Source organism: Triturus cristatus, chromosome 10 (assembly GCF_964204655.1).
Source record: "Triturus cristatus chromosome 10, aTriCri1.1, whole genome shotgun sequence".
NCBI classification, from domain to species: Eukaryota; Metazoa; Chordata; class Amphibia; order Caudata; family Salamandridae; genus Triturus; species Triturus cristatus.
Genome location: NC_140593.1, coordinates 916,054,466 through 916,081,829, shown reverse-complemented (window position 1 = coordinate 916,081,829; position 27,364 = coordinate 916,054,466).

Below are 27,364 nucleotides of genomic sequence, written 5' to 3'. Positions count from 1 at the left end.
TCTTACCAAACCTCTTGATCCAATGTACTTTCCTATGGTCAGTGGACCTTTTAGTTAACTAAATAGATGAAAATTACATGGAATAACCTTTATTAAATAACCACAGACTCTGGAGAGTTTTAAATGTTTATCTAGTAATTTCACGTGAGCCAAAAAACAAAATACAGTTAGAAGACCGTCTTCGATAAGGAGAGGAAGAGAAGGTAATTCTATTAGAATAATCGTTAAACAAAGTTATTACGATGACAGAACCTGAATAGGGACGAAAAACAGAGAGCAGAACAATGACATACTGCACAGAATGATAGTTACCTAGAATGGTGTGGAAACCAACCCCTTGGCCAGGGAATTGGAAAGGGTCCCCTGAGACAGATCAGGTGACAAAGACTCAGGACAGGATTCAGGATTCAGGACAGGATAGATGACCTCTTCTAGATACAATGCCTCTGTCGCACCCCTCTCTGACACTATCTTCCACCTCGATTCTTCCGCGATCCTCTTCTCATATGTGCCTCCTCGATTCTTCCACGATGTTCTTCTAATTAATTGGCTCAAAAGTTCTACGTCTGGAATTGGATCTTCTTCAATATCCTCTTAATTCTCGGACAGCATCTCGGTCTCTCAGCATTCTCCGTCTCGCTGTGGTAAACTAATCTAACTAAACTACCTCTATTATACCATTCTAATGACATGTACCACCCCTAAATGTTTCGAATTTATGAAACTCCTAACTCTGATTGGACAGGGAAAGGGGAGATGATCCTCACACCATGCTTAGTTAAAACATTTCTTTAAACTTATTGTTCTTTGTTCCCACCTTTTAATTTACTTACCTTTGCTTTATTTCCCACCCGTATTCACAAGTTAATCAATACAATGTATGCAAATTTGTCTAAAATCCTTTCCGTTCACAGGACATCATGCTGGTGTGTTTTTCTTTTGGATGACATTCAAGGCATTGCATCACGGCTCCTGGGTTGTTATAACTGCGCATGTGAAATAGTCACATGGTGCACAAGCTTCAGTGCCACTCGGAGACCCAAATACGAACTAATAGAGAGGTCAAAGAAAAAGAATATTAAAATAAAAAATAAATTATTTCACTGTATACCACCTATCTCTACTCTACTCCTATTTACTTCTATAAATCTTTCGCATTAGCATTTTATTAAATTTGCAGGGTTTAGTTTCAGTGTAAGCATGCACATTAACATGTGAGTCCCAAGCGGCCATTTTGGAAGTGATTGCGCAGCTGCAAAGATTTCCCTCCAAAGCATAGGTACGTCATTACTACGTAGATGTAGTTGACGCATACGCAGTGAAAATTCCCGCTTTAGCAGCCATTTTAATCACACTCGGGTTACTTGTTAGTACGACACATAGGCAAGCTTCCCTTGAGCTTAAGTGTACGAATTTTATGGTGCATTATTAGAATTTACAAACACAATTATTACGGTATTGCAAGTTATTTGAGAAGATTGCTTCCGAGCAAGTCTCTTTTATACAAGTCTTTGCTCCATCACCACACAGGCACCCAAACTTTCTATTCATCATCGCCACTCCAACATTTCACGCAGCACATTGACACCTAGGGCCAAAGCAACAGGGGATAAGCATAAATACATATACAAGATCCTGCTAAATGATTGCCTAGAAGTGCTGAGAAAATGACAGGAAGGTGACAACGTGTCTTAGGCATCCCTAGTTTGTTGAAGGATGTTTTGGTTGTGTGCTTGACTTTAGGGGTTAATAAGAGCTCGTGTGGTAAGGAATGGACGGTGAATGGAGATGTGTGGCTACGGAGTTGTAGCTTTGAGCTTATTATCCTGAGAGGTAGCAGAATCATTTTCTTGCTGCCACATAGGGCATCGTTTTTTTCCTTTTTTTTTTAACTTCACCAGCTTCAATTTTCTTAAAACCTGCAATGTTGTACAAATTACATTAAGTCACAAACCCTTTTAGTTGCAACTTTTAAAAACCCTAACTGTAAGATACAGAGTTAGGCCAGGTGGTGAGAAATGGCAATGGTCATATGTTACCTTCTATTTCAGAGTTGCCATGCCATCAGTTGGCATTATTTCATCGCTTTGTTATTTTTAATTCGTGTTTTTGATTTAATGAGCAAGGTCAGCTGCCCTACATTGAAAGCCTGCACCGAGAACAGCGCGAGCCAGTCTCACCCACACATGTCGCCAGTTACCAACTCTATAAACAGAGGCAGACATTAAATGTAACAATTTAGTGGTCAGGACTGGAGCTGAATTTTAAATCAACGAAATAATAACATTTGAGTCAGAGTCTCCAATCCGTCTACATTTCTAAGCCTACAATATTGTTTCCAGTTCATTCTACGAGAATTATGCAATGTTTCGCACAATGTACCTAAATGGCTGCAATGTTCGGGTGTTGGACACACTGGGGCAGATTTATGTTGCACTTGCGCCACTTTTGCGCCGCCGTTGCGTCACTTTTGTGACGCAGCAGCGGCGCAAATCCTGCTCCATGGTGCGGGGTATTTACAACGTGACGCATCTGGGAGATGCGTCACGTTGTAAAGCCCTGCGCCACATGTAGGCGTTCCAGGGCAGGTGGGGGCGTTCCGGCGCAGGAACGCCTCCTAAAAGTGGCTGAGTGAAATCTACAAGATTTCACTCAGTCACTTTTGAGCCCATGCTGCGTCAAAACCCTGCGCCTGCTTGAAGCAGGCGTAAGGATTGACACAGCATTGTGCAGATAGGGCCCCCCAGAGCATTGCTGGAGCTGCGTCGCGCTTGCGACGCAACTCCAGCAATGCGCCACTTTTACGGCACAGATGTGTGACGCATCTGTGCCGTTTTTGCCCCATGGTGCGCCTCATTATAAATGCGGCGCATTCATGATGGCGGAGCTGGGGCGCAAAATAACTGGCGCATCCCTGCTGATATGCAGGGATGCGCCAGTTATTATAAATCTGCCCCACTATGCTTTACCGCTTTTCTAAACACACTGTAATTGACCGACTGCTTGTACGTCGAACTGATTTTCAAAACAGCCTGATTTCTGTTTTTGTGACTGCAGAAAAAGTTTCTGCCTTTCATAAAAAAAACACGTTTCTTCGGATGCAAGTTAGCGACCCAAATAATGTGAACAGTTTTGAGCCATGACCATCACAATAAAATATTAGACTTAAAAAAAATGAAAACGGAATGACTGACAAGGCCCATTTTTGTAATCAGCCGAGGGATATCATTCACCATCCAAACAGTACGTTTTTGTCCGTTGTCTTGTATCGAATTACATTTACATTACCTAGATTGTTTTGGATAAAAGATATTCTAACTTCGGCAAAATATATATAAATCTCATTTCCATGTACAGCATCGGACTATCTTTAAACTATTTTGTTGTACAACAGCATAGACGGGGTGACATTTCTATCTTTCAGAGGAGAATCTGAAAAAAAAATAGGGAAAGTTTTAAAGTGAAAGTAGATGCTGAAAAATCTTGGGGCATATTATCAAGGTCCGGCGTTAAAATTATCGCCGCTTTAGCTGCAGAAAACTGCCGCTAAAGCGGCGATAATGAGCTTGATAATATGCCCTTGTGAATTCCCATAGAAGCCCATGTTCTGGTGTCTTGTGTTTTGTTTTTCCCGCTTACTCGCACCTTTAAATGTGCAATCACAACTGCGATAACTGTATTTCCAAATTAAACGAGCACACTGGATATTTTACACTCATAAATATGAATGTGTATTTTTGGTCTTTCTACAGAGCAAACCTCGCTGGTGAGCAAGGGAGACTTGCTACACAGCTAGCAGGCCAAATAGGACCTGTCCACACGATTTAGAGTTTGACAGAGTGGGAACACTACAGCAAGTCAGTCAAGTACCTCACACGGCCAAACTAAAGGTTCCACCACCACATTCAGAGGCAGAGGAAGACGTAGGTTTGACCTTTGACTGTTGGCTTGACCCCCACCGGGTCATTGATCAATGTACATTGGAAGACACGCCCTTTAAAGAAAGTATATTCAGCAGTGGCGGCTCGCATAGGGCGTGCTGCGGGGTGGTGAGGCGGGGCGGGGGAGGGGCAGGGTGAGGGGATAGTAAACTTGGACAGATGACTGAACGGAGGAAAGTAATAATTACTTCCCTCCGTTTCGTCGTATGTCCAAGTTTACTACCCCCCACAGTGTCCCTCGCCTGCCCCACCTCACCGCCCGCAGCACGCCCTATGCGAGCTGCCACTGGTATTCAGTTGTACATTTTTATATCTCAACCTACAAAAAGCATTAGCTGTCTATCATTGAAGACCTACTTTCTACACTACAGTATTTATAGACTGATCTTTGGATGAGCCCCTTGAACACAATGATTTCTTCTTAGTTCCCTGCTCCTTATTGGATGAGTTTTCTCTTGTCACTTGTTTTTGCCATGGAATACTGACATAACACTAACCACAACAATATTGAGATACATAAATATTGTGTCAAACACCACATTTGAACTACTTGAAGTAGGTGGTAAAATAAAAAAAAATTGCAACTGCATTTCGGTCGCAAAACATTCTTACATACTACTGCGATTCGGTATTAGGAAGGGACACCCTAAACACGCACCTTCCTAATACAGATTCGGATTATATTCGCAATTTAAAATTACGATTTGGTAAAATGTTACAGTATTGCAAATTGGAATTCATAAATACCAAAATGCCTGTTACCAGTCGCAAATGGCCCGATTTGCAACCAGTAAAATGCATGATACATATAGCCCAATATGTTTTTTCTGATATTTCTGCATCCAATATTTCCAACTTTATATTTTGTCCAAACATTGTTTGCCATGCCCCTGGAACACTTCTGCTTTACCATGTTTCTGGTTGGTTGACTTCCTCCCACTTGTGGGATAAAGGAATTACTTTTTAATTTGCTTTTAGTGCCTCACAGGAGTGAAGCACTTTCCTGACTTTCTTCTCAATGCTGTTATATTCATTTTTCCTTTATTAAAGACAGCACACTATTTTCCACCAGATGCTGCGTACAAAGTGACCACCACACTACGCTACAAGTACTGCTTGTCATTACTTATTAGTCAGTGATCCATACTGTGCGCATGTGCTCTGATTCCTTGCCATCCAGCTCAGTGCAGACCGCTCACTGGATGCATTAGGCAAAGCAATTGGGTACTGGGGGTTTTATCTTGTCCAGCTCCATCTCTGTTAGGGTTGCAATAGGACTTGCATTGCTGGGAAAGCAGATTTGCAGGGGTAATTTGATAAATCAGATTTATGTGAAAAGCACAGCAACTCCTGGCTTCAGATGGGTTGTGCTAGAGCTGTTTGCTTGCGGTCACATGCTGCACACAGCACCATGCTTAGGTTTTAAAAATTGCCTTCACAAAATCTCCCTTTCAGGCACAAATGCAAAAGTTTGTGTTCCTATTCTCATCTTTAGCCGCCTACTGTGCTATTTTCCTGGGATTCAAGTATATCCATCAGGACTGCAACTTTAAAGTGACACTGCAGATTGATGCTTATGGTAGCATTCCTGATTGTGTACTAACCAGATCTTCCTGCTGTTTATTGCCTGCCACTTAGACCCAGCTACAGAAAAACATGCTTGAACTATAAGGACCTGAGATTTTACCTTGACCAAAACTTATGCCTGCAATTTGAGTATAAACTGCTTTTAAGAATTGCTTAGTTGTGCCTTTAATAGTACTGAGCTAGTGAAAGGTAAAGTGGTTTGCCCAGTAGCCAACAATGTAGTCACATGTGCCAGTTGTAAAATATATATATTTTTTCTTTGAGTCTGTGATTGGATGAGGGAGACTGGGCCATAACTATGCTCACTGATCTTCTTTAAGCCCTCAGCCATGTTAACAGATGCTATGTTTGGTAATCAATAAGTCAATGACTAGAAGAGAAGGGCTGGCAAAGACTCACTATTAGATAAACAGTTGAATGCTATACCTCTCCCTGCCACTTCTTACTCACTATTTCCCTCTAGTTATTACGAAAAAAGGAAAGAAAAACATGTCCCTCTGCAGCCTACTAACAATTTACATTCCAGATTCCCACTGCTGACAACTCTGTTTCAACACTCATTTATTCACCTAACCACCCCTTCATTTGTGTACTAGATAATTCCTCCTAATGCTATGCAGTCTTGTACCTCTAAGCTAGCTGCCAGTAACCCATAGCAAATTATGTTCAGAAATCAATCAAAATCATGTTGCCTGCATGTCTTACTATCACACATACACAACATTTGGCAAATGCTTAGCATTTTTAGATTACTCTTAGTATTTTTCAATTTCGTCAACACTAGGGAGCATAGTTAATATGAGGTGGCACGGGGGCTGTCTTCTCCAAATGGTGGTTGTGGCTGGGAAGAATTGCACACTTCGCCACTGTCACTCTCCCCTTCCACCCACACACAAAGAATGGCTAGTGGCCATGTACCAGACAGCCTTGTATGAATGGGTCATCTACAACTTGCAGGATAAGGTAGAACTTCTTCTTCTCATCTGGGCACCCATCCCACGGGATGATAAATGATGAGGGCCTACTGCAGACTCGCTCCACTCCACTTCACTGCGCTGGGGCGATCCAGCACCCTGCCCCACCTTGAAGGCCAGTACTCAGCCTCTGCAGCTGTACCCATGGCCTGTGTCAGTTTATGTATCTCTCTCCTCTATTTCACTTATTCAATCTCTTTTGTTTCTGCATCCTCCCTCTCTCTCACTCCCCTTCTCTCTCGGCTCTCGCTTATCCCCCCGAGCTTGGGGGGGCTCTCTCCCACACTTCTACTCCTCTCCCCTTCGCTCATCCCCCTTAGTTATAGGCCAGTTTGACTGTGTCTGGCTGTCCTGAGCAGTGGGATTGTTGCATTGTTGCCCGTTAATGTGTTTTCTGAATGCTTATTGGTTTTGATGGGCTGTTGTTTCCGCGGTTTTGTAGTTCTGTACTGCTTGGTGCTTCCTGTTTTTTGTATCCCTCCCACATATGGTTCTCTTTGTGCAAACTCAGAATAAAGGAATGTGAAAAAATAAATGAAAATAAATGGGGGGACTAAAAGAGTTTATTTGATTCTAACTACGGCATTATCTGAATGATTTACCTGAAATATGACAAACATTTAGCATATTTAGTCTGCTGTGATTATGGAAAGTTTCATACAGATCTATGCAGGAAAAAGTTAAAAGTGGGGGGGGGGGTCATTTTCTAACAACTTTAGTGTTGTTTAATGAATCTGCATACCAAGCATCACTACCAAAGCATCAACAACTAACAAATGTAACCCACAGGAGAATCACATACTACAGATAACAAACATACATACAGAAGCACAACAAAAGCAAAGCAGACAAACACATTGCATAAATGCCATGTACATATCCAAGGACCTAGCAAATGAAATAACCACACTAAACAACTTACATTCCAAAATATTCAGGTATGCACAAAAATGATTTTAAAACACTATACATCCTTAATATCTCATTGTAATACAACTGTTTAATTTTAAATTTACTTACAATATAAATTACTTTAACAAATGATCAAGCAATGTAAAATTAAAAAGCTTGGAAATTCTTTGCAAATCAAATTTAAAGTAGAGTTATGTTACAACTGATATAAAATATTTATGCTTATATTTAAAAAACCCAACAATACACTAGAAATAAATGTATGACTACATCGTGTAAATAAATTGCAGGCTACATTTTGAAAACAAGCTCTCAAATTAACTGAAAATGTAGTTTCATTGATTTATAGTTTGAATATTTAAAAATATTAAGACTGACATTTAAGAAAACTTAGACATTTCCTGAAAAAACAGTTAAGTGATGTTATGTTTAGTACATCTATAAAGTCTTATAACTTACATTAAAGCAAATCTGAAGATTTCACCAAAAATCTACTGTTAAAGTCAGGTTACGGTTAGACCACTTACTAAATATTATAAATTTTGATTAAAACATCTCCAATGTTTGGTTACAAATCACACATTCGAAGCAATATTATGGTTGCAAAACCGAAAAAAAACACTGAAATGTCCCAGTTATGGTTAATAAAACTAACCATGGCTTGTGCTCCTGTCATGCACTGCTTCTGACCTTATTAATGGAATGGTAAATGGCATCATTGATAGCATCAATGATCACATCTAAAATTACATCTTTGATTATATCGCTGAGGACATTGCTGATGTAATCTTTCAAGATTCTGCAGTAGGCATTAGTTTTATTTTCTCCAGGGATTTATATGTTCATTTTGTTATTGACAATATCTTTAATATGAGTAAAACTGTTTTTCCTAAGCGCTGTGTTGAAACATACTCCCGTAAAGGCTTAAGGTTATGCCACCTTCGACCAAAACAACTTGTCTCTTACTCAAGCGACTTGAACTAATGGACTACGGTAGTGCAGTTAAAGTGACCACAGCCCATGCGTGGAAATGCACAGCAGCAATCTTGGGTCGTTCTTTTCTAATAGCATAACAAACCATTCCAAATTGGCCACTGCACATGTGTCTGCATGCACAGCTGTAATTTTTGTATACATTTTCTTTTGCTTTAAAAATATGATTTCAAGATGACCACCGTGCATAGGCATACATATGCAGAAGCCATTTTGCGATTTTTTAAATACAGTCTTAATTTACTCTTTGCATATGGTGGGCGGCCATTTCAGAATGGTAAGAAAACAATCATTGGCAAAGCTAATTGGTTTCAGGGAAAGGTCTAATTTAACGTTTATTCATGCTTGATATGCGCCTTTTAAACATATAAACAAAATGTATACAGTATTTGCACAAATAATGAAAACATCAAAATATTGAATCAGTTGCAGTATTTGCATCTTTTTGCACAACTAATGATCAACTATATTATCATCCTCCTAATAACAATATTTGCTGTGGAAGTAAATGAAGCAAATAGCTTTTTCCTGTGGTCAAAGAAGAATTAACATTTCAATCAGGGTTTGGAGCAAAGGCAAGGTGGGCAAAATATAAAATGGCAACGAAGTCAGATCAACCTTGATCACAGAGTAAACTATCTGGAATTTATGATTTAAATGACAGTTGATTTCCAAAATTGATTCATTATGATCAGTTAAAATGTCCTATCATGCATAAGACATTAATACAGTCAAGACTTGGTCATCTATCATTTGTCCAGATAATAGGAGCTAGCTCAAAGCTACAAGTGAGTTTGACCATCTTCCTGTGGGTTTGGAGAGGAAAATGATAGACGTGTCTACAATAAAGTTGTGTCTGTTCCCTCTGGGCTGTTAATTATGAGGGCTAGCTGATGATCTTGCTGGCCATCCAACTCTAAAAGCAGCCCTGAGGTCCCCAAACTACTGATAGTTTTCCATTTTCCTATATGGCAAGTCCACTCTGCTTAAACTATTTGAAAATGTTCTTGTATCATGAATTGTGCCATTTTTGTCAAACGCATGTGATTGAATATTTTAACTATTTTATTTGTGTATATGGACTGTAAAGTGTTTTTTATTAGGTCTCGCCTGACCCAGCGCATGCTCTGGTCTGGCGAGACTTATTGAGAGGGCTCCAAAAAGTGCTACCAGGCCAGCCTAGAGCTACAGTGCATGTACCGCGATTACTTTCACTTTCGCGGCCGCCTTGATGTTTGATCCCAATCACTTTTGCGGCCGCTTGGCAATGCAATAGGTCTCGCTTTTGGGACCTTATAAGTATTTAGTAATGCAACTGTTGCATGGCTAAATACTTATAAGGTCCCAAAGGCGAGACCTATTGGCTATGCCAATGCTTGTCATTACATGCTGTAAGATTGATATCAACCATGATGAAGGCAAGCATAAATTAATGTTGAGTTAAATAAAATTAAAAAATTGAAAATAGAAAAGTAAACAAAAGTAATTGAAGCATTAGGGAGGAGGATTCATCTGATGGACTATTGACATGAAGAACTGTGGGCTCCCTTATTTAAGACATGCACGGTCTTACCTATCAGGCTTAAATATTATACACTTTGAATATTCTGACCTTGCTCCACAGGATTAATTATTAGGCCTATATTCTTATAATCGTTAGCTTCATGCATCTAGCTTTGTGTTTTGCTCCCTATCAACCAGTATTTTTTGTAATTTTATATTATTGTCGGTAATGTATGTGTCAGTAGAGCACTTTAACACCTGTATCCAGGTCTAGTTTGAACTATAAAAACCGTTTTGAAAAAATAGAAAAATAAATAAATAAATCTTCAAATCTTGACAGAGGACTTACTTCTAAAATGTGAAACTCAAGCAAATATTTCACCTGCTAGGTGATTTGCATTAGCAATTAAACCTGTGGAAAATTGCATCACACCAAAATTAATTTGGGATAAATTTCGAAGGCCTTGACCTACATGGACATACATTGCTTTTTTTCCCCACAGGTGCCTTTGCTTTGCATTTATGAAGTTCGATATATTAATTTTAAAAATACAGTGTCCTCGTGAGTCATTACATCACATTTTTCTTTAACTTTGCCAATTTAAAAAAATGTAGAATTATGTTTTTAGGTATTATTTTAGAATTAAGCTGTTTGCCAAAATTATTTGCATTTGAAATTGTTGTTTACATTTTTTTTAATATGATGTAACATATGCTTTCATTTCTATTTCAAACATAGTGTCGATCCAGAAGTTAAATGAATACATTTTTAAGAATTGCTGTTCACACAAATTACACCATGTTTGTTGTCAAGAATGCAAGCAGACAAATAATCCCTTTGAATAAGTGTGGAAAAGTGACAATATTTGATGCACGTTATGTGCACAGACTATGTATTGGTCATTTCTGAAAGGAAGGCATATATGAGCAGACTTACCTTCAGTTGCTCCTCCAGTCTAGGGGTGTGCCAAATTTGTTTAATTTCCTCTAACATAATAATGTGAAATTGCACATAATAATTTCCCCCAGTTCACCAAATTACCAACAAATGTAGGTGAATGCAGAAAAAAGACCAAACCTTCAAATCCTTCAATGACTTCTCTAGAGACACACCAAAAGTCCAAACTCATCTCTCCCCGATTAATTCCATGTACAATGCCATTACTGTTTGAAACACCTTGAACACTTTTTTGAAAAACAACGTGAATATCCAGACCCAATAATAACATACAAGTGCAAGACAAAGATTTCAGCACCCTTATACTCTAAAGACCTTCAACTCACTAAAAGTCACTTCTTATGACGATGATGTCTTGCTCTGAATCTCAGTCATCAGAACTCCCTCTGGGGATGCTCTTTTATGCCTGCTCACCATCATTAAAGCCTCCCTTGCTCAAGACATCTTCTCAGAAGTTCTCAAGACAAGTCATCTCCTCCCACTCCTAAAGGAACCTGGATTAGATGCTGAAAACTTTGCAAATTTCTGGTTCATACATCACTGGTGTGTCCTCATTTAATGATGGTATGTGGTTTTGGAATGAAACTTGGTTACATTAGTAATGTCGCAGTCCCTTCGTGGTAGAGAGCAGTTGAATTTTGATTTGGCCATAGCTTTCCCTTATGGTTGCCCCCTTTTTAGTGTGTCATAGCTAACTTCAATTCACTTCTTCTGCTGTATTCTTGCAGAGAGCTGCGTCCATCATTTCACTGGCAACAAGTTGAAGAACCTTGGCTTATTACTCTGCTTTTACTGTAAGGGAGCTCCTAACATTGGGTCCCGAGGCCACATTACAGAGGAGAGGACAGCTGCAGGGTGGTGGGATTGACCTTTTTGTGGCCTGCTGCTAGTTAACAGTTGGATTATGTGCCTCAGAAAGTGCCATAGTTGGTGTTCATTCAATGACACTTTTCCTGCTTTATCGGCATTCACTCACAGACCAATGTGCCTATGTGAATAACATCATCACACTCATGCCATTTTGGAAAAGGATTTCTAGACTAGAATGACTTCAGTAGATTTTGAGAAATTATAATTTAAAATATTTTCTGATCTAGGAATGAAGAAGTTAAATTTCAGAGCATAATTTACGGATCTATGCCAACCTGGTTTCACTGACCTCCACAGACCCAAAATTCAAAAAAAGCTTGAACCGAATTTTAACAAGGGAGCTTATTCTCCCATTGCCCCTTTGGGGGACTATGAACCCAAACTTGATTTTAAATGTATTCATTTCAATTTCAGAAAATATGTTGCAGCTGTCATTACAGAGTGAGGGAATTTGGTCCCAGCGTCCTGGAGAAACAAAATGTAAGTGCACATAATGGGGTAGAGTGAATACTCTCTGACTCCCAGGACTATGCAAATGGAGCCCAAAGAGACCCAGAGAGTAGAAATATCTACAAATTGCCAGTTTTGCTGCAGCTTCATGTATCCTGTGGCTGAGCTTGCAGCCTCCAGCATGACCCCCTCAACTTGTAACTGTAAACCTGCTGCAAACTTCATAGGAAAGGGCTTAGCCTAAGGCTGAGTCCTGTAAAGAGTGGGCACCAGCAGTGGGTTGGGCTCTGCACCTGTGGACAATTCTTCTGTGCAGAGCCAAAGGTGTCTGTAAGCATGAAGTTAGATGTGAGTAAAAATGTAATGCTGTATATAATCAAAATCACAGAAATTCACTAAAAAAGGTGTAAGTTATGGTTAGCTTTTGTGTAAATACCTTAATGTATATTTAAAAGAATACAGAAAATAAATGGAAAAAACACACAGTTAAAGTTCAGTTACACTTACAAAACAAAACCTAAAAATCAATTAATTTCGCTGATTATTGTTAGGTAATCTAACTGCAGTTTATATCCCCATCATGCACCTCTTATAACCTTGCATGTGACATTACTCATGACATATTAAATCACATAATTGATGACATCGCTGATGATATAATCTATGATAATGTTGTTGACATGCTGTGAAACGTATACAAATGTTTAGAAAATAGGAAAACAGCACTGGGAAAGGGGGGTGCTGGTGGGCTGCGCTTTTGTTACAAGGGGATGATTTTGTACCACTGCTGCAAAACTGACCGCCAGTCACAAAAGCGGCCCCCATCGGTCAACAATTGGCCCCCACCCTTCTAGCCCACTGGGAAAACACCCGGTTCCCGCTATGGGCAATCCAGCCCTGAAAACAGGGGATTACAGCTGGATGCAGCAGAAACTGATTGTCTGCCGAGGAATGAGTCCTGCCAGTCACTGCTGTGAATGCCCATAGGCCATACGCAGTGAAGGTTAGCTACCCACAACCGATTGGGTGCCTTACGGCCACCACTTCTGAGCATGGCTCAATGTCATTTTCAGTGAGTGTTAGGTTCCGACAAAGGGCCCTGTGGCTAACCAGGGCTGTAGTCTTGTGCTTTATCAGTTGGTTGCTCACAGAGGATGGGGCATGTGTCTTGGTACCTCTGGAAGCTGTTATCAGTGATGTCACAAGTGGTTTCATCAGTGACGTTATTTGAGATGTTAGCAGTGATAGCATTACCATGCAGTTAATGTTCTCATGTTAGGTCATAAGCAGTGTCTGATTGATATGCAGATTTTTGGTTAGTTGTCCTAGTAAATATATGCATAATATCAACAATTGGGGTGTTCAGGACACAGGCTATAAGGCTAGAACACAACCCCAATGTGCAGTTCTCGTTCATGTATCATAACATTACTCTTGCTGTGCTTCATTTCCCACTGATCATCTCAAATGCAAAGAAATTGATAACATGAATTGATTCAGTCAACTCACTGCCATTTAATTCCTCAAAACCATCCAGCCGGCCTGTGTCAGAGTAATCTCATTTTCTGATGGAAAACACATTAGTATATGTCTGTCCATTAATCAAAACTTAAAAGAAAACAAGGATTGAAAAAAGAAAGTCAACTAAGATACACTTTGTTTCTCGATTCAATAACAATAGCCCAACTTCAAACATTATTCCCAAACTATATGGCACGCAACCACCATAACTAGATTTGCTAAGTCCTCTCTAATGTATCATTCTTATTTAATAATGAAAAAGTGCCAGGGCCATCTCGCAATCCTTTACAGTAGAGAATATGTATGCCCACATGAAGCAAAACAAAAGGCACTCTCGTTTACACACTGTCATACATGTGTTTCGAGTAAATTACATTTTAGTTTTATATTCGGGAGAATAAGGTTGGTCAATGTGTAGAGCACGTGGTAGTAAATGAACACTTTCTGCTCCTAAATCTACAAATTTCACACAGCCGCTATAATCACGTTATTCATGTGTCATTCACCACACTCTCTCCCAGATCCAGATACCTGTATTTTGTTTGCTTCCTCCATTGGGTTATTATGAACTATTTGATGTACCATCTCTAGCATTTGTACGTCGGATGCTCTGTGAATAAAAGAAATACGTGTTTCTACTGCCAGTCTAAAGGACACGATAGTGCAGTACCTTTTCTGATCAGTTCCTTTAAGCATGGACTCAGGCGGTGGATGATCAGTCGTTCTCAAAGCTAAGAGAGGGATAAGACAAAAATGGGTTCTGAATTGTGTCAGCATCTTTTGACTGTTACCAAATGTTGAGAAGTGTGATCATGTCAGACCTGTGGTGTTTGGGTTGACCGAAATGGGCCAATCAGGACAAATTCATGTCGAGTACATCTGGCTTGTTGGTCACATGCCATTATAGTCTGAAAGTTGTACTTAATTGACACTAAGTTAACTCTATACCAGCAAATACTTCTCACTCTGTCCAGGGCCGGACTGGGAACCAAAACCGGCCCTGGCAAAATGCCCGGACGCCCCCGCCCCTCCCCCATGGGGGGTGGGGGTGCCGCTGAGCTCTTTGCCAGGGCCGGTTTTCGGCCGATTTTGTTACAGGGCTGATTTTGCAGCTATGCTGCATAAACGGCCCTGTAACAAAAACGGCCCCCAGGGACCCAAAACCGGCCCGCACCCATGCGGCGCACCGGGATATTGCCCAGTGCCCACTGCCACCAGTCCGGCCCTGACTCTGTCATGCAGATTGAATTAAGTACAAAGAGCAGGACCCTCGGCCTCTTTCTTTGTTGCATCCAGGCCCTGCTCCAGCAATTTTTCTTTGGGTAGGCCGAGGGTGCATTCGGGCGGGCCTAATTTTTCACTTCTAGAGGTAGCCTCCAAGCCCTATATCTACTTGCAAACAGTCACCATGATACAACGGATCGATTCTGTGTGTATACAAAGCCTGTGGAGAGTTATTTGAAAGTAAGAGCAATGTCTGAACCTAAGTGCAGGCCAGGTTTCAACACAAGTACTTTCAGGCCCAATTATCCACTTTTACACCATCCCTCTCCTGTGCACCTTATCTCACAGCTGACCTTGGGCCCTAGCCCGATATCAGCCACCATCCTGCTCCACATTCGTAATTCCCGGTAAACAAAACATTAGTAAAATCAACTTAAAACATTGAATATAGCAGTAAATATAATTAGCACGCACATTAAAATATGTTCCACAGTTGCCCTAATGACCTGACTGCTAATTAAATAAATAAAAACAGAAAGGCCATGCCAGTGCTGGCTTTAGGACTAATGCGAAAGTCTTTTTTGGCGCCTCACCAATGACTTCATTCTCAATATATACCATCACTTCCACCCTCCAAAAGTGCCCTTCATCTCTCTGTAGCCCTTCTCTCGTACGCATTTCATTTTTTTTATAGCGCTACTCATATCAGTGTAGGGTGTCACAGTACTTTACCTCTCGCGCACATTATACAGAGACAGTGAATCATACAAATATGTAAATCAGTCTATAGGGAATGTCACATAAGCCAATGAGAATTACAAGGTGTAGGAATCACATGTCATCCACACTGGAGGGTAATATATTATAAGAGGGTTTTGGTCTGGAGAAGCCCAAATCAGGATTGAAAGCATATCCCCATGGTTGGGGGTTGGCTTTACTATTGAAAATGTATATCTGCTCAAAGGAACTCTTTTTAGAATCATTCATTAGACTAATGAAAGACTGGGGAACTTCTAACTATATGGCAACACAAAAAACAAGAAAAAGTGAAGTTCTAACTATACCATTAAGGTTTGTATGCAGCTCTTCGATGACAGCTCATAGGTCACTGTCTTATGTTAGGATTGTAACTTATAAACTGAAAGTAACACAAGAATATCTGTGACAAAGGCAGTAACCCACTGAGCTATCCACATAAAATACAGTTTATCTGCATTTCAAAACTACCAACAGACAAAGAATTGCTCTCCAGCAGGAACATTAATCATCAGTTATCTGGACATTTGTATTGCTGTCTTGCATCCATGGCCATTATAATGAGAAAATGATTTAAACGAATCATACATGTTGGACCCGGCCTCGTAGCATGGCTCTACTTGTCCCCGCACCACCTAACCTGGTACCTGCAGCCCCAAGCACACGGCCTAGCTGGTCCTTCCCACCAAAACACACGCACCCGACCCGGACATCCTCATCCATGGCCTCTCTCCATTCGGCCACCCCGGGCCCGCGTGCCCACTTCATGCACCAAGATGGCTGCCCGGCCCCAGCGCGACCCTGGCCTAGAGGCGCCACTCCGGCTGGAGGACATCACGCTTCCAGGGGATGAGAGAGGGAGGAGCAGTTTCTGTCGCACCTCTGAACTCCCCTGGGACGATGGGTTTCGATCGGCCCTCCGGCCTCCCTGAGGGCTGGCTCCACGCCTGCTGGGTGTCTGGGACTCCTCTCGACCCAGCCCTGAAGGGATCAAAAGACAATGGCAGGAAACCCCGACAAGCGACCCCCATGTGACAAGACCCCTGCCTGCACCGACTCCGGACATCAAAGAGGGGTCGACCTATAACAAGGGGCGCTCTGGGACTGTCCGACAGATTCGACGCTGGAACAACGAGAGCCCTGCTGACGTGGTCGCGGCTCCTGGACCTTGGAACCCCCTGAGCCCTGCTGAGTTACTCGCGGCTCCCTGAAGATCGTAAAACCTCCGAACTTGTACCTGAGCCCTGCTGAGTGACTCGCGGCTCCCTGAAGATCGTAAGAACTCCGAACTTGCACCTGAGCCCTGCTGAGTGACTCGCGGCTCCCTGAAGATCGTAAAACCTCCGAACTTGTACCTGAGCCCTGCTGAGTGACTCGCGGCTCCCACAGACTCCCACGGTCCCGCCGGACCCCAACTACAACAAGCGTATCCCCCAGCTCGAGGATTGTGAACTGTGCGCCAGGTACGCCCCTGCCTTGAACCCTTGTCAAAGACTGTCCCGCTACCCCCTATCCCTTCCGAGACTCATTGAGCCCACGCTCTCCTTGTACATCTTTGCAGTGCTAATCTGATTGATAAAGATTGATTCCTAAGAACGCACGGTGTGGTGTCTCTGTGTCGTGTGGTGCCAGGGGTACGATCTTAGATACGAGGTTCCTCCCCCTGAGGAGTCTCCCGCCAGTGCCAGGCTACGATACTTCGAGGGTGGGTCTCAGGGTGGTCAGGACCCCTTTCCGGGCTCCTCTGAGGTCGCCGTCTAACATTGGTGGCAAGCGACGGGATTCGGGCCCATAACCTAGAGATCGTACCGTGAACGACGGACGCACTACCGACAAAGATGGCAGAAGGAAGCGCCATGAGCCCCGCAGAAACCAACGCCAACAGGGTGTTCCAGGTGGAACAACTAGAAGAATACACGCATAAAGAACTAAAGCAATTCTGCAAAGAACTTAAAATCGCTACCACCGGTCTCAACACCAAAGAAGATTTGCAGAAAGCACTGAAAGCCTGGGTGGATGCCGGGGCCTCCCGCCCAGAAGGCACGGGGGAGCGCCCCGACGAAGCCGAACCCCCCCAAGGCGAAAGCAGCAGCAATCAGGTGCGAGGCATCGTACCAGACGGGGGCCTATCCCCGGAAGAACTCGCGGACAGAGAGAGAAGTCGCAATCACGAACTCGAGTTAGCCAAACTCAAAATCGAGGGCGAATTGAAGTTAGCGAAAAAAAACTAGCAGTAGAGCAAATGCGCGTACAAGGCGAACTGGAAGAGAAGAAGCTCCAACGGGAGTACGAAGGAAGGAAGCTCCAACTAGAGCACGAACGCAGCTTGAAGGAACTCGAGCTCAAGGCCAGAAACGAGGAAGGGAGGCCCCCGGGAAACCGAGAGGCGGCCTCCCCAGCGGAGCAGAAGGTCCACATCCCCAAGGACGTGGTCAAAGAATATTATAAAAACGATGACATTCAACAATGGTTCAGGGCCTACGAGGTCGCCATGACCTCCCACCGGGTCCCGCAGAAGGACTGGGGGGCAGGGTTGTGGGGACGATTTCTGAGCGAAGGGAGAGACACCCTGCTCGACCTACCCATCTCCCTGCAGACCTCCTACAGCCACATGAAAGAGGCTCTACTCACAAGGTACGGCCTCACCCCCGAGATGTACCGTCAGCGATTCCGGGACTGCAGGAAAATCCCGGGCACCACCTGGGTGGAGTATGTAAACTTTTTCAGTCGGGCCTTCGATGGGTGGATCAAGGGCAGCAAGGTCACCACCCTTGAGGAACTCACCGACCTCATGTTGTGGGAACACCTGGCGGCGAACTGCTTTGTGGAACTACGCCAGCATCTGCTCGACAGCAAACTCACCGATCCCAGGAAGCTGGCTGTGGAAGCAGACCGCTGGACCAACACCCGGGTCCCCCGGGGCCTGGTAGGAGAATACCCCCGAGCCAGTCAGGGACCACCCCGCCAGAGAGGAGGGTGGAACCAGGGAGGGCAGAGAGAGTCCCAGCCTAGCCCCCCAAAGACCCAACCTCCACCTTTCCCAGCGCCCCCCCCACCAGTAACCGGACCCCCCGGGAGACGGGGACACTGGGTAACCGTCACTTGTTTCCGTTGCCAGAGGCCCGGGCACTACGCCAACGACCCGGAGTGCCCCATGGCCACCCAAGTCCCCCCTGCGGCAACCCCTGCGAGACAGATAGCCAACGTAGCCCTGGGGGAGGAGGTTGAGGAAACAGGGGAGTGGGAACCCGCAGCTATGGCCCTAGTATCCCTGGGAGATAGAGAGATGGTCCCTGGCAGCCTCCTGCCCTCCAACACGAAGAAATACGGGCAGCTCGTCAAGATCAATGGCCACCAAATAGAGGCCCTGCGGGACACCGGGGCCAGCATCACCGGTGTCCTCAGGCACTTAGTCCCCGAGGAACAGATCCTCCCCAACGTCTTTTGCCCGGTAATTTCCGCAGATAATAGAGAGAGTATGTGTCAGGTAGCCCTGGTGCCGTTTGAGTGGGGAGGGGTGATAGGTAAACTAAGGGTTGCCGTAAGAACCTCCCAGCCGGTCGACTGCCTCTTAGGGAACGACCTGGAGAGTTCTCCCTGGAAGCACGTCGAGCGCAAGGCCCACCTAGGAATGATGGGACTCCCCGAGTGGGTGTGCGCCACCACCCGATCTATGTCCGCCCGACTCACCCCCCTGGGAGAAGTCGAAGACGCCCCGACCGAAGAAGTCAGAACAGTCCCCGCCTAGGGTCCTCCCGTCCCCCCATCGGAAGGGTCAGTCGCCAGCGACGAGCCCTCACCGTCCGACACCGCCCCGGTCCCCGAGTTAGGCGATCTACCCGAATTGGCCCAATGGTGCCACGAGGGCGGGCCCACCCGGGAGGAATTTTGCCGGGAGCAAGCCACCTGTCCTTCCCTGGTCGGACTGCGGCGCCAGGCCGAGGGCCAAGCCGCAGGCGACCAAACCGGAACGCACCGAGTTTATTGGGAGAATAACATTTTGTACAGTGAGCAGAAGTCGGTGGAGCTGGGATCCGGCCGGGTGCTGGTAGTACCTCTACGCTTCCGAGGCTTCCTCCTGGGCTTAGCCCACGACGTCCCCCTCGCCGGCCACCTGGGTCAGGACAAGACCTACAGCCGTCTCGTGACCCACTTTTACTGGCCTAGAATGAGAGCAGCTGTAGAAGCCCACTGCAAGTCCTGTCCCACGTGCCAAGCTAGTGGGAAGAGTGGGGGGAAGCGCAAGGCTCCCCTCCAACCCTTCTCGGTCATCAGTACCCCATTCGAACGAGTCGGGATCGACATCGTGGGGCCCCTGGATCCCCCCACCTCCCAAGGTCACCGTTTTATCCTGGTCCTAGTAGATCACGCCACCCGATACCCTGAGGCTCTCCCCCTACGCACCGTCACGGCCCCCGTGGTGGGCCGGGCCCTGATGGGGATCTTTTCCCGGGTGGGGTTTCCCCGCGAGGTCGTGAGCGATCGCGGCACTAATTTTATCTCGAAATACATGACGTCCCTGTGGCAACAATGTGGAGTGTCCTATAAGTTCACCACCCCGTACCATCCCCAAGGGAACGGCCTAGTAGAGAGGTTTAACAGGACTCTGAAAGGGATGATCACCGGCCTAGAAGAGCCCCTCCGGCGTAAGTGGGACGTCCTGCTCCCCTGCCTCTTGTTCGCTTGCCGGGAAGTCCCCCAGAAGTCCCTAGGGTTCAGCCCGTTTGAATTACTCTATGGACACCCCGTCAGAGGTCCCCTCAGTTTGGTCAAGGAAGGGTGGGAGGCGGCACCCCAGACCACCCCACGAGATGTGTTCCAATACGTTCTGACCCTCCGGAACCAGACCAGGAAGTTCCGAGAACTGGCCGAGGCCAACCTGGAGGCAAGCCAAGAAGAGATGAAGCACTGGTACGACCAGAATGCCACTCTGGTCGAGTTCCAGCCGGGCCAGCAGGTATGGGTCATGGCCCCCGTGAAGCCTGGCGCCCTCCAGGACAGGTGGACCGGGCCCTACAAAGTGATTGAGCGGAAGAGTCAAGTCACATACTTGGTGGACGTCTAGTCGCCTCGGGATCCCCTTCGGGTCCTTCACGTGAACCGCCTCAAGCCTCACTTCGTGCGGACAGAACTGAGCCTCCTGCTGGCCACCGATGACGGGGCCGAAGATGAGTCCGATCCCCTCCCGGACCACCTGTGTGTCAAGGAGCAGGATGGCTCCGTGGAAGGAGTGAACCTCTCCCCAGCCCTCACTGCCCAGCAACAAGGGGACTGCCGCCAGCTCCTAGGAGAATTTTCCGACCTCTTCTCCCTGATCCCCCGAGTCACCGACTGGTGTGTCCATGACGTGGACACCGGGGACAGCCCGCCTGTGAGACACCGAGCATACCGAGTCCCTGACCGGGTCCGGTCCTGCATTCAAGCGGAAGTCTCGAAGATGCTGACCCTGGGGGTGATCGAGCCATCTGACAGTCCCTGGGCCAGCCCCGTGGTCCTCGTCCCGAAGGCCGCGGCCCCCGGTGTCGCCCCCGAGCTCCGATTCTGCGTGGACTACCGGGGGCTCAATGACGTCACTCGAGCCGATGCCCACCCCATTCCGCGAGCCGACAAGCTCATTGACCGACTCGGGGCAGCCGGGTTCCTCAGCACATTCGACCTCACCTGCGGATACTGGCAGATTGCGCTCACCGAGGGAGCCAAGGAGCGGTCCGCCTTCTCCACCCCAGATGGGCACTACCGCTTCCGCGTAATGCCCTTCGGAATGAAAAATGCCCCGGCCACCTTCCAGCGACTGGTGAATAGAGTCCTGGCCGGGCTGGAACAGTTCAGCGCGGCCTATCTAGACGACATCGCCGTTTTCAGTTCCGAATGGAGTGAGCACCTCCAGCACCTCCGGAGGGTGCTAACCGCCCTGCGCCAGGCAGGCCACACAGTAAAAGCCAGCAAGTGCCAGATTGGGCAAGGATCAGTAGTCTACCTGGGGCACCAGGTCGGGAGCGGCCAGGTCGCCCCCCTACAGCCGAAGATCGACGCCATCTTAGCCTGGGAACCACCCACCACCCAAACGGAGGTCCGAGCCTTTCTGGGCCTCACTGGCTACTACCGAAGATTCATCCGGGGGTATGGCAGCCTGGTCGGCCCCCTCACAGAACTCACGTCCAAAAAACAGCCAAAGAAGGTGCAGTGGACAACTGCCTGCCAGGAGGCGTTCGATGCCCTAAAGAAGGCCATGTGTACTGCCCCCGTCCTCCAGGCTCCCAACTACTCCAAGGAGTTTGTAGTCCAAACCGATGCCTCCGAGCATGGCATTGGGGCCGTCCTGTCCCAGGTGAATGACCAAGGCCTAGACCAGCCCATCGCCTTCCTCAGCCGGCGGCTGTTGCCCAGAGAACAGAGATGGAGCACCATCGAGCGCGAAGCCTTTGCCGTGGTCTGGGCACTCAAGAAGCTACGCCCCTACCTGTTCGGCACCCATTTCAAAGTCCAAACTGACCATCGGCCCTTGCGATGGCTCATGCAGATGCGAGGAGAAAACCCTAAGCTACTGCGGTGGTCAATCTCCCTCCAGGGGATGGATTTCACCGTAGAGCATCGCCCTGGTACGGACCACGCCAACGCTGACGGCCTCTCCCGGTTCTTCCGCCTCAGCGAAGAGAACCCCCCAAGATGATGGGCAGTTCTCTCCGGCTTTCAGCTGGGGGGGACGCGTGTTGGACCCGGCCTCGTAGCATGGCTCTACTTGTCCCCGCACCACCTAACCTGGTACCTGCAGCCCCAAGCACACGGCCTAGCCGGTCCTTTTCACCAAAACACACGCACCCGACCCGGACATCCTCATCCATGGCCTCTCTCCATTCGGCCACCCCGGGCCCGCGTGCCCACTTCATGCACCAAGATGGCTGCCCGGCCCCAGCGCGACCCTGGCCTAGAGGCGCCACTCCGGCTGGAGGACATCACGCTTCCAGGGGATGAGAGAGGGAGGAGCAGTTTCTGTCGCACCTCTGAACTCCCCTGGGATGATGGGTTTCGATCGGCCCTCCGGCCTCCCTGAGGGCTGGCTCCACGCCTGCTGGGTGTCTGGGACTCCTCCTGACCCGGCCCTGAAGGGATCAAAAGACAATGGCAGGAAACCCCGACAAGCGACCCCCAGGTGACAAGACCCCTGCCTGCACCGACTCCGGACATCAAAGAGGGGTCGACCTATAACAAGGGGTGCTCTGGGACTGTCCGACAGATTCGACGCTGGAACAACGAGAGCCCTGCTGACGTGGTCGCGGCTCCTGGACCTTGGAACCCCCTGAGCCCTGCTGAGTGACTCGCGGCTCCCTGAAGATCGTAAAACCTCCGAACTTGTACCTGAGCCCTGCTGAGTGACTCGCGGCTCCCTGAAGATCGTAAGAACTCCGAACTTGCACCTGAGCCCTGCTGAGTGACTCGCGGCTCCCTGAAGATCGTAAGACCTCCGAACTTGTACCTGAGCCCTGCTGAGTGACTCGCGGCTCCCACAGACTCCCACGGTCCCGCCGGACCCCAACTACAACAAGCGTATCCCCCAGCTCGAGGATTTTGAACTGTGCGCCGGGTACGCCCCTGCCTTGAACCCTTGTCAAAGACTGTCCCGCTACCCCCTATCCCTTCCGAGACTCATTGAGCCCACGCTCTCCTTGTACATCTTTGCAGTGCTAATCTGATTGATAAAGATTGATTCCTAAGAACGCACGGTGTGGTGTCTCTGTGTCGTGTGGTGCCAGGGGTACGATCTTAGATACGAGGTTCCTCCCCCTGAGGAGTCTCCCGCCAGTGCCCGGCTACGATACTTCGAGGGTGGGTCTCAGGGTGGTCAGGACCCCTTTCGGGGCTCCTCTGAGGTCGCCGTCTAACAATACACAAAGTATGTGCCTTGCTTGGCCTTTTTGCAGATTTTAAAAATAAGAACAAATAGTCACACATTTTCTTTTCTACTCACTTCATAGAACTCTCCCTCACAGCCTGATCTGATAAGCAGCTGCTGGGGTCGGAAAAGGTGACTCAGGATAAACAAACTTCTTTTCTCAAGCACTGAATAGAAAAGGAAATATCCACACAGGCGGTGCCAAAAAAAGAATTTGTCCCCTTCGCCATGCCCCTATTGCACCTGCACACCACAGCCCACCTTTCTCAATGGCTATGGGTGATTGGGGGTGCCTGTGAGAAAGAGCCGAGCCCCAATCACGCAACTCCCAGAACAGGAAGAAAAACAACGTTCGGAGGCACGTTTAAAAGGGCCTCTAACATGGGCTTCAATTGGAATTCCATAGAGCATATTATCAAGCCCATTATCGCCGTTTTAGCAGCAGTTTTCTGCCGCTAAAGTGGCGATAATTTCATCGCCTGGCTTGATAATATGCTCCCAAGTCTTATGTTTGGGTGGGCCAGGCTCATGTCTGGGTGGGCCTGCCCCACCCGCTAGAATCAGGCCTGGTTGCATCAAACAGTATCTGCACAACAGGCGGCTCAGTACCAGTTTGAATTGGGCAGGCCAGCTTTGAATAGCCACATTTAGCTTTAGCACCCTGCATATAACATGATTTCTTATTAAAGGAAGGCTCTTATCGTCTTTACCAAAAGCATTGCAAAGCCACAATAAAGGTTTTACCTACAAGGCCTGTTTGGGTTCTGCCCACACATTTGGTTCCACACCATTCACTGATTTGTTGACAATCTTCACGTTGTGTGAAGTATTAGACTCACTTTTGTTATTGGTTACTTGATTGATCTCCAAATGATTATTATTGGATTTATATGTCAAGGCTCTGAGAGTGTAACTGACAGTGCGGTGAGTGTCTTTAGTGATATGAAATGCCCGCACAGTCACTGATCTATTATCGGATGTGGCGGTTTTTTAGCACTGATTTTGTGGCAAACATTTAAGCAACAGAGAGTCTTAAAAATGCATTCTGTTCATGTGTTTTTCATGTGGGTTGGCAATGACTCTGTTTCGTTGCGTCTGTACAGATAAAAAATGTGTTTTTCTCAATCTGGAAAGATGCCACCGGGAAGCATACATTTTCACAAAAGTGTTTAATTACTTCTTTCACGTCGGATCACTGGGCATATCTGCCCCACTAGTCACCATTTTCTTTGGTAGAATCAGAGTCCATACTGTAGTGAGGACTGCTATTTATATACGTACATTGCTAAGTTAGCACAACCGCGTTAGATGTTAGAAAGCCATCTTGCCACTTTTGCTGCTTTTGCACACAACACTGTAGCTACATGTTATTATTTGAGAAATGCTTGCTCGCCTTTGCTTCACATGAGAACTGTCTGTTGTTCACATCCCTAACAGTGAGCTGCGACCTTGGTCTGAACATTGTGTAAAGAAACAGTCTGGGTCGCTAGACGGTGCATGTTGCTGGGTTCAGGTTGATCGGCCCACTATTTAGCCATAACACGCACGCAGCTGCAAATACCTGAAAGTCGAGTGCTTTTAATATTGCAGGCTGCATGCTTTATACACATTCGGAAGAAGAGCTTTCCCAGGAGCAGAGTATACCTGATCCTGTGATGTGATTCCACTAAGCTGATCTTTACGGTATGGGGTTCCCCATTCAAGCCTAGAGACCTTCCATTAGTCTAATAATAATAATATTAGTTTGCTAGTGAAAGGAAGGTGGCTGCAATCCACTGTCATTTTATTATGATTTCTCCTTTCATTTTCTATGGTATTGTAACTATGCTGATGGTTTTGATCTTAATCATTTGTCTGCTTATGTTAGCCAAAGTACTGCATCTTGGGATATGAGGTTTATAAAATAAACTCTTTAAACTTTACCGTGTCTCTGTTTACTCTTGTTGTGGACTGATATGAGAATAATTACGAACAGGTATTTCTGATTCCCACCATTCCTGAGAAATACACTAAGTCGCTTGTTCTGGGTTGTCTATACCTTGGGACCGCCGAGATAAAACTCGGATAACGAATGGGACACTGATGCTGGTCGGATAAGGGGTTCTGGGTTCTGACTCTGAGGTGAGTTTTTGGTACACCACAATTCACTGAGGTCCTGGTTTCCTGTGCATAGTTCTGTGCATAAGCAGAATCCCTGTAACAATACCCTGTCAGGCAGAAATTTCTTTTTTAGGTGGATGCTGTCTCTCTGGCCGTGAAAGCTGCTTCCAAAGCCTCGGTAATCAGTGCATGAAGTAAGTTCATAACCCCCGCACTGGGCCCACTCCAAACTGCCATGCAGGTCATGCTTTTACATACATTCCAATAAAGTTCGCCAACACGTGTTGTGTCTTGTATATTGTGGTAGATGTTGGCCGCAGTTTATTTTGCATAACATTTATGAAACATTTATACCTTCCAGTGCCGCGGTCATAACTTAATATGACTCAGCCATAAATTACGTCACAGGATGTCATAAATATATTTTTTTTACAAGCTCATAAATCCATCCTCTTAGCAGTCATAAATCCTTTTGACAGGGTAGTAAATCATGCGACGGGGGAGTTCAAAATCCTCACCTGGCCCCCTATTGGACAGGTGTTTTCGCGCCACCGTCTGCGAGCCCTCCTGACCGGGGAGGGGGCTAGCTGAAGAGACTCTCGGCTTTTCCGGGTCGCAGGCGGTAGTTATGGCGCCGGCCCGTGAGGCCCCCTTTGGGGGCAGCCTCTGCTATATCAGGCTGAATTGGATCGAGGACAACCGATGCCTCAGCATCTTCTTCCCCAGCAGACCCAAAAGTCTCAGCATGTTTCCTTGTAGCTGAGTGCTTTCCTTCCACGACCGCACCGTCCAGCAGCTGTTCAACATTAAAGTAAAAAATCTGCTGGTAGAAATAGGCAGAGGTTCAGGAGCTGTTCAACGTTAAAATAAAAAAATAAAAAAACTTTGCTGATAGAACTAGGCAGAGAACACAGGCTAAGGCAATGGGCCCACAATCGCTTGAAAAATCTCGCGAGACCAACACCATGTTAAAATCAGGTGACGTGGTCCTGTTTACAGTTTAAGTTCATGTTTACCTGTTTTGAGTGCAAGGACCCTCATCGCCAAGGGGCGCCAGCGTAAGCAGAAACCTGTCTCAGAGTTCAAATTCTCTGAGAGTAAAGAATTCCATCGTCTTGAAACTGAAGGGAAGAGTTGCTCTTAAACATTAATGCAGGAAACAGAGACTTCGGACAGTCCTATCTGCTGACTCTGTGAAGAAGGGAAAGCATATTAAACAAAACCAAAAATAATAATTTATGTTTAGATGATGGGTGTGGGATGAGGCGAAAATCTGTAGTTCAGGTTTTACAGAAGAAAAAACAGGATGTGTTCATGGATAGTTCCTCCCTTATGGGTCACAGGACAGGACGAGCTGAGGCAGTCATGTTGGCGAGGGGGTGGGGGCAATTATTTTTGTTTTTTAGTAAAGGTGAAAGCTGTACCAACTGAGCCAGAAGCTAATTTTGTGAACGAGGGACGGGGAAAATAAATAAGAAAGGTAATGAACTATTTGATAAAACCCCTTCTTGACTTTGTGCTGTTTGTGTCTCTGCTTGATGTTTTGCTGTTAATTATTCTGTATTACGATGTTTACGTTATTAACTGCCGCTATATTTTATATGGATGATTTTGATTAACTTGATAATGTATGTTTTTTATCCTAAAGTTAGATTTTTATCACTAAATGTATTGCTATAATATG